The sequence below is a fragment of the Artibeus jamaicensis genome, unplaced genomic scaffold (genome assembly GCF_021234435.1).
Source record: "Artibeus jamaicensis isolate MK-2021 breed Jamaican fruit bat unplaced genomic scaffold, CSHL_Jam_final scaffold_1019, whole genome shotgun sequence".
NCBI lineage: Eukaryota > Metazoa > Chordata > Mammalia > Chiroptera > Phyllostomidae > Artibeus > Artibeus jamaicensis.
This window is the reverse complement of record NW_026522025.1, coordinates 30,111,346-30,119,519: the sequence shown is the minus strand read 5'-3', so window position 1 is coordinate 30,119,519 and position 8,174 is coordinate 30,111,346. Positions and strand designations below refer to the sequence as shown.

Here is an 8,174-nt window from a genome sequence, read left to right as displayed (position 1 = left end):
CAGCTACAGCGACACAGGCTGCAGCAGAAGCCACGCCCACAGCAGCAGAAGCCACGCCCACAGCAGCTCCCTTTGGCCCCCTACACGTGCCCAGAATGGCAGCAGCAGGAAAAGCAGGTTCTTCCAAGGGCAGCAAAGGAGGCAAAGCGCAGGTCGTACCTGTGTCCAACGTGCCTGCCAGTTTTTTAGAGCAAAAGACCATGCAGCAAAGTCACTAGTTAAAAGATGGTTGGTCAAGGTAGAGGAGTGCCCTGTCGCCGTGTTTTTCAAATTTTATTTTTTAATCAGTGAAAGCATTTTATAATAGCCAACATGTTAATATAATACAGGCAAAATTGGGGATATTAGAATCCGAATTTTCTACTTGAACTTTTTTGCTTCATTATAGAGTCCAATGTCCCGTTCGAGCATGAGAAAATTGGTCTCGAGTTAACAATCTATGACTATGGCACTGAACACTTTTTATTAAGGGGAAAACATGCAAGCTAATTTCTTCCTTTACTATTACCACTAACAATATAATTACATATTGTCATTTTTATGTCTACTTATTAAAAATACATAATTATATTTCCTTTTTGTCCACTTTTAAAAATAAAGAGCCAACATTCTTTTTAGATGACTGGGAAAATCCGTGGTGTATGTGAAAAGTGATGATGAATAAAATTGGAATCCCAAATGCCCAACAGCTACCGAGCTGAAGGTGCAGGGAGTGTTGGTCAGTCTTCACGGACTCCGGCCGAGTGAACCCAGAAATGTCTGCTTCATGATCTGAAAGGCCAACTTCTTGCCATCTTTTTACTTTTCATTAATCAAACGATATCGCTAGGACCAAACAGCGGTAAAGACGTGAGCCTGGGACTATTCAGGTCCTTTGATTTCATCCAGATGCGGCCCACCCCGGACCTACTGAATCATAAATTCGAAGGCCGAACAATCTGTTTAACAAGTTCTGCCGGTGATTCTGACACATGCTAGAATTGAGAGAGCTCTTAGTTCAGCAGAGCTGGGCTGAGGTCCGAGAATGTGCATTTCCAACTAGTTCCCAGGCGGTGCTGATTGGATAGCACACTTTGCCAACCACTGCTCTCCAGGCTCTGAGCGTCTTTTGGCGGGGAGCTGATACTGACACACAGAAACAATTCCCGATTGGCGAGTCTCCGAAACTGGGTGGCGAGGCCTGAGTGCAGCAGAGAAGAGGAAGGGAAGAAGACGGGAACTAGGGTGAGAATAGGAGGCTGCCTGGAGAGGGCGTCCTGTAAGCAAAGGTCCACAGGCAGGACAGAAGGCTGCCCCCTGGCTGGACAGGACAGATGTGGAGAAAGATTGGCCACTCCAGATTAGAACAGATCATGGAGAAACTTGGTAGTCAGGCAGAAGAATATGGACTTGATGCAGGAGTGCCTGCTGCTCTGGAGCGGGAAAATGACAGGAGGGTGCAGGATATGTGAAAGGTTCGTCTGGGTGGACTTCAGGAGGAAGGGAGGAGAATGGCGGCTGCAGCTGGAAAGTTGGGAGGCAGCAGGATGTGGCACAAGAACTTGCTGCAGTCGGATGGTGGCACTGCCAGGGCTTGAATGCTGGCTTTGCTCCTTATAAGGAAAGGGCTTCCAGGGCAAGTCAACCCAGGTGCCTTAGTTATGTTATCTGTGACATCTTGGGACAGTCAGCCTGTGCGCCTTAGCCTTATTACCTGTAAAATGGAGCTGAGAATCATCCAAGATCTATAATTTAAGAACAAGGATTTGAATTCATAGCAGCTAATGGAGAGGAAATGTTCCAAAATGAAAACAAACAAGCTGCTCTCAAAGTTCCGAGCCTGAGTGTAAAAATGGTAGTAGCAAGAATTACGGAGACTTCAAGATGAGGAAAACAATCTGACTCCCCCTGACAAACGATATTTTAAACTAAGCTTGAATCAAATCTATGAAAAGCAGAAATAAATTATTTGTGTTTATCATTAAAAAGTATTGTCTTTTCCTGAGAGAACTGAAACAAGATCTTTATTTTGATAATATTTTAGTTCTGGGAAAAGAATTTGCATTGTTTAAAATTTTATTGGCGTTTAGGGGGCTTAAAATAAGTTTAACTTTGTGGAGGTCACAGCAAAAACAGTACATTGTAGGTCACATGTATCAGAGAGATACATACACATATAATAACCAAACTGACAGCTAAAATGTTATGGCTTAACATTTGTCATGTACAAATGTGCAGCTAGTCATGACCTTGAGACTATGTACCCGATACACGTTACAGTATTTAAACTCATATGCTGTAATTAGTATATTTTCATTATTTCATGAGGTCTATAGTATTCAATTTCCCTTATAGTCATCAAGAGAATTTCTAAAGACAAATCACTTTCAAATGTTCTTTTCTTCTAGAATCCACTGGTGTTGATGAGCAGTGAAACCCAGTCCACAAGTGTGAACATTTGGTAGAAATGGTTGATTCTCTCACCTCGAGTTCCGGTAATAAAATGCAGTGCTGTGTACGAAGCCGTAATCCACAAATTTAGAGTATTGGGCAACTCATTTTAGATTTATTTTTTACTGGGAGATCACAAACACTATTTAAGTGGATATTTGGTGATGTGAAAAAGTATTATTCCATCTACTTTATGGTTTTCTAGCAACCTGTTTAGAGTCTTGGAAAAGAATGTCCTTAAGTGTGTCATAGCCAATAAATTCTGATTTTTAAAAAGAAAATGTGAGTGTACGGAAATGCAGCTGACGTGTGTGTGGTGACTTTCGGATCCCACGACTTTACTGAATTTGTGTATTAAATGCTCTAACAGCACCTTTGGACCTCCAGGGTCTCCTGTGTGTGCGGTCACATCCTCTGCTAACGAGACAACTTCGCTTCTTCCTTGCTGATAGGGATGCTCTTCATTTCTGTCTCTTTCAATTTACTTAGATCTTTTAACATTTCTCTCAATAATTTTTGTACTTTTCTACACAGAGGTCTTGCACCTTGCACTTGTTTTTGTTCAACTGAATCCCAGATGATTGATGTTTTATGTTGTTACTGTAATTTTTCTTTTTGTTTTTTGCTCTATGGCATGCTACTATGGCATATGCAATGCAGGAATTATGCATGGCTCTATTTTAATAAAAATATTTAATTAGATTTAAATTGCCAAAAATAAATTTAAATTTATGCTTTGTTTAAAAGTGTTATAACATGACAATCTGCATAAGAATGTTTATGGAAGCTTTGTTCATAATTGCCAAGTTGAAAGCAATTAATATGTCCTTCAGTAATTGAATGGATAAACTGTGGTACATCCAGACAATAAATGTTATTCAGCACTAAAAACAAATGAGCTATCAAGCCATGAAAAGACATGGAGGAAATTTAAATGTATTTTACTGACTGAAAAAAGCCAATCTGAACAGGCTCTGTACTATATGATTCCAAACATGCAAAATTCTGGAGAAGGCAACACTATGGAGACATTGAAGAGATGAGTGGTTGCCAGTGGTGAGGGAGATGGAGAGAGGGCTAGGTGGAGCACAGAGCATTGTTAGGGCAGTGAAACTATTCTGTCCAATATTACAATGGTGGGTACATGTCATTAGACATTTGCTAAAACCCATGAAACGCACACACCAAGAATGGACCCCAGTGAAAACTGTGGACTCCAGGCGATGGTGATGCGCCAGCGTAGGTTCACTGTAGCACAGGCCACGCTCCGGTGCTGGACGCCGGCAATTTTGCTATGAACCTAAAACTGTGGTGAAAAAAGGTATAATCGTTAATTATTTTGTATGTTGCCTTTTCTAGAATAAATATAACTTTTTGGAAACTTACACATTTTGTTTCACATTTACTTTACTTTTTAAATGAAATGTATTAAAATTTCATGTTTTAAACACAACTATATTTAAAAATACAGCTAACTACACCTTACTTTTGAATCCTTAAGATCATTACTCTCAAAAGAATACAAACAGTGTGAAAATCTTTATTATTATAGTATAATTAGTGGCTTCACTGAACCAAAAACATGAAAGTAAATCTTATGGAATGAGTAAAAAATCAAACCATCAATGTCTATGTAATAATAATTAAATGTTATCACCTTAACAGTTCATTGACTTTCAGTCATAAAAACAAAACACACACTCACACACGTAGATGTATTTATTTCATCATTATAAGCCATATGTTTCCAGATAGAGCATAGTTTGTTGGCTTGGTTATAACTTTAAAATCTTTAGTCTTCAGGCAGGTGTGCGAACTTCCACGTGTGCCCTCGCCCTGAAGTGGCACAGGTAGGGGCGCCCGCAGAGATGCTGGGAAGCCCGGGCCGTTGGCAATCATCTTACTGTAAGGAGAAAGCCTGCCTGAGAACGAAGCCAATTCCGAGAGAAGCAGAGATGAGAAGTGGAGAATGAGACTGAGAACTGGGGATATTATTGGAGTCATCGGGTCCTGAAGATTCATACATGAACTTTTAGTTTCTTAACCTAATAAATTCCCTCTTTTTCATGCAAGCCAAATTGAGTTTTCTGTCAACTGTATTGGGTGTCATAACTTACATGGAATCCTGGTATCTGGTTCAGAAAGTGTGGTATTTTCACACGGTAGCAGCGGGAATGACAAGATAGCAGTGGGCAAGAAGAATGAGAAGGAGCCAAAACTCAGAAGTTTTGGAAAAAATTAGGCGCGAGTGAACTGTGGCAGTAAAATAAATATTATGAATGCGATTTGAGGTCTCTATTTGTGAATGATCACTTCTTAGTGCTATGCCTAAGATCAAATACCCTAGTAGTCCATAGAGAAACTTAAAGACTGTTTACAAAATTTTCATATGTATATACTTTTCTAGAGAGGGTGTTCATAGCGATTTTTAGTTCCTCAGAAGGAATTGTGAACTCCTATATGTTTAAGAAACTTGGCTGTACTAAATGGGGAAAGAGTTTTGAAAAGGTGGTAGGATGTAAAAAAGAACAAAAACAAGCAAACAATAAACAAACAACCCTCCCCCCACCCCGTACTTTAGAAAGACTATGAAAGCATCAATTATGGCGGTGTTCTCCCCTTACACACCACAACCACCTGCAGGACCATTGCCTGGGGCTCTTGTTTCTAATTGCCACTCCTGGTTCCACACTGCCCCAGGGGATCAGAATCTCTGGGGGGAGGGCCTAGGATTCTGCATTTTGAGCCTTGTAGGTAATTATTATCAAGGCTAAGGTTTGAAAACCATAGTTATAGCTCGTATTAAAGGAGGGGAAGATTGGAATTCAGAAAAGTAGATTACAATAAGCCACATGAAACAATCTGAGTGTTCTCATCATCTGAATGTGTTACTTACTGGTAGCTAGGCTACTTACTGGTTTCAAAGCAATTTTGTTGGAAGCATTCAAGTCTTTGTTTTTTCACCGCATACTAATTAAAGACTACGGAGAATACTGCTTGAGGCTTTGGATGTTAAACTTTGCTAGCTGCACGTTCCAGACAGACCTATACATGCCTTTGGAGGAGTTTTTTACTCTAAAACATAGTTTGGGGCACGTTGGAGTATTTTGTTCTGCTCCCATCTACAAAACAAGAAAAATTTGAGTAGTTAAAAAATATGCAAAGTTATAGTTCTTTAAATATTGCTCTGATGATGTGTACATATGAGTTTCAAAAGGAGCAAGAGTAAACAGTGAGAAGCAAGTCTGCCTCATCCCATTTTCTCTCAGGTACAGTTTTCTCTCCTTAGAGGCAAACACCACTAGCTTCTTGTGCACCCACAGTGTATAGATGTCCTGTGCATGGACAGACATATAGCAATCCTCATTTGGGTAGTATGTAGAAAAGAGAATAACAGGCCTGAGAGTGCCACCCTCAGAAAGGCCTGTTTGCAAGGTTGGCTCTTGGCTAGCCTCAGGGAACTTGGATTTTGGTTGGTTCTACCATTTCCCGAGTTTCTAATGAGTTTCCATGGTGGACAACATTTCACGCTGCAGTAATTAAGCCTGTCCTTTGTGACTCCGTGGGGAGTGAACTCTTAGAAGCTTCTGCTTGGTTTCCTCCAGCCTTTGCCCCATGTGCCTTTTCCTATTGCCAATTTTGCTTTGTATCCTTCTGTAATAAATCTTACCTGCGAGTACAGTTTTTGCTGAGTCTTGTGAGTTCCAGTGAATTACTGAACTTGGGAGAAGTCTTGGGAACCTCCAGCACAAGGAGATACGTGTTTTCTTCTGTATCACAGAGTAGTCTGACACTATAGGAATCAGAAGGCTCTTTTCTTCTTGATTACAAGACAGCTAGCTTCAGCGACACCATTCATTTAAGAATGTACTATTTTATTGAGTTCATCCATCAATCTCATTCCTACACCACCATTATCCTATATCTTGGCAATAAAATGTTTTCTCTGACTTTCATCTTGACTCACTGCTTACTCTGGAGATGACTACAGATAAGTGGATCAACATGTCGTTTCCAAATTCTCTAGCATGATTTAATCTGACCTTGATGTTCTGGGATGCTTAGCAGTTATGGGATTTACCATGTTTTTTGGGTGGGCAGGGGTTGGGTTGTTATTTATCTCTCTCTCCTGTTTTAGATCTCCTATTTTCTGTACCTCTTTTAGTCCTCTTTCATCCTTTTTTTGTTTTGGGTAAACATATTCTCTACTAGTTTCTTAAGAAAGCATGTATAGTAGGTAGTACTTTGAAAATTTGCATGACTTTCCACTTGACTAATATTTTGGCAGGATTTTATGGGAAATTATATCCTTTCAGAATTTTAAATACATTGCTTCATTGTCTTTGAGCTTCAGGTGTTGATGTTGAGGAAGCTCATGACATTCTGATTCTATGTGACTTCTTTTCTCTTTGGAAGCTTTTAGGATCTATTCTTCGCTCTCTCATTCTGAAAACTCATGTCTTTCAGTCCTGAAAGTTCTTCTTGAATTACTTAATTGATCTCTTCCTTTATAGACTGCTCTTTCAATTTTCTTTTTTCTCATCGAAGAGTAGTTCTGCTCTATTTTCCTCAAATTGTCTTTAACCCCCCTCATTTTTGCTATCTTCTTTCTGATTTTCAAGAACTCAATTTATCCACTCACTCCCCCTTTTTGTTGTTGCATCCTGTAGAGGCTATGTTTTCTCTTCAAGTTTTGGGAGTATTTCTGAGAGTATTTAAAAAGTGTTCACCCTGCAGTGTCTGTTTTTCTTCCACATTAATTTTTAAAAGTTGTTTAGGCCTCTTTTTTATATTATTGGCTTTTCTTGTTTGCTGTCCATGACTTGAAAAGATAAGAAGTAAAAAGGGAGAAAGCTCTGAGTGGATCAGGCTCTTGACTTTGAATTTCAGTACAGAGTAATCCGGTGTACAGTTTGTGGGGAACCCTGATGTCAGTATCTGTGGTCAGGCACCAGGTCACTTAGTTCCCCTTTTACTGCAGTATCCAAGCACTGCTAGAGATTTTACTCCCTCCAGAGAATTAAACCTCAGAACTTGAGCCGAGGTGGGAAAGGGGCAGCTGCCTAGAGACGCAACACTGGAGGGAAAAAAAAACTATGGCGATCTAACTGCTTCTCAAGCAGCTTTCACTAATTCCCCCTTATTTTCAGAAATCCACTCCACCCCGCTCAAATCCTATTTTCTCAGTCACCTCTTGCAGCTCCAGAACTTTCCAGGTGTCTAGTTTAAACTGAGTTCTCAGCTTTCCTCACTGTTGGAGCTGGGGCGCTTACCTCTCGTACCTGTGCTTTCCAGCTTCCAAAATACTGTAGCTGTCGTCTCCTCCTCCCCCCCGTGGGCTTAGGGTTTGTTTGCTTTTTTTCCCCCTGAGGAAGTGGGATTCAAACAGCCATCTTAACTCAGAACGTATATCTCTACCTTAAAAAAATCTTCTGGCCATTCCAACTCCATCATTCTTCCTTACTTTTCAAGGACATCCACTTCTCCACTTGGGGGCGACCCTGCACCTGCAGACTCCACAAGGAGTACACAAGCAACTAAGAGCTGCGGAGCATTTGGTGGGGATACGAAAGGCACAGGTGATACTTACTTGAGAGTCACCTAATGGGCAGAGGCCCTGGCTCACAGCATTTGCCTTTTAGAGAGCCCCTTCTTCTTCCAACCTCCATGCAACCCAGCCTTAGCTAACGCCCAGTCCTTCCCCTTCCCAGCTCAGAAGCACCGCCCACGCCCGCCCCCTTCTG

The 8,174-nt window shown here is 40.7% G+C and overlaps 1 long non-coding RNA gene across 1 annotated transcript; it reads right to left on the bottom strand.

The window, feature by feature from the left end:
- Positions 1-3,688: 3,688 nt before the first annotated feature.
- On the bottom strand, positions 3,689-8,110 carry LOC119062893 (uncharacterized). The gene is made up of 3 exons (XR_005085068.2): positions 8,021-8,110; positions 5,346-5,552; positions 3,689-3,736 (listed from the first exon to the last, which is right to left on the bottom strand). It is a non-coding gene; the product is annotated as an uncharacterized LOC119062893 (long non-coding RNA).
- Between the last annotated feature and the right edge of the window lie 64 nt (positions 8,111-8,174).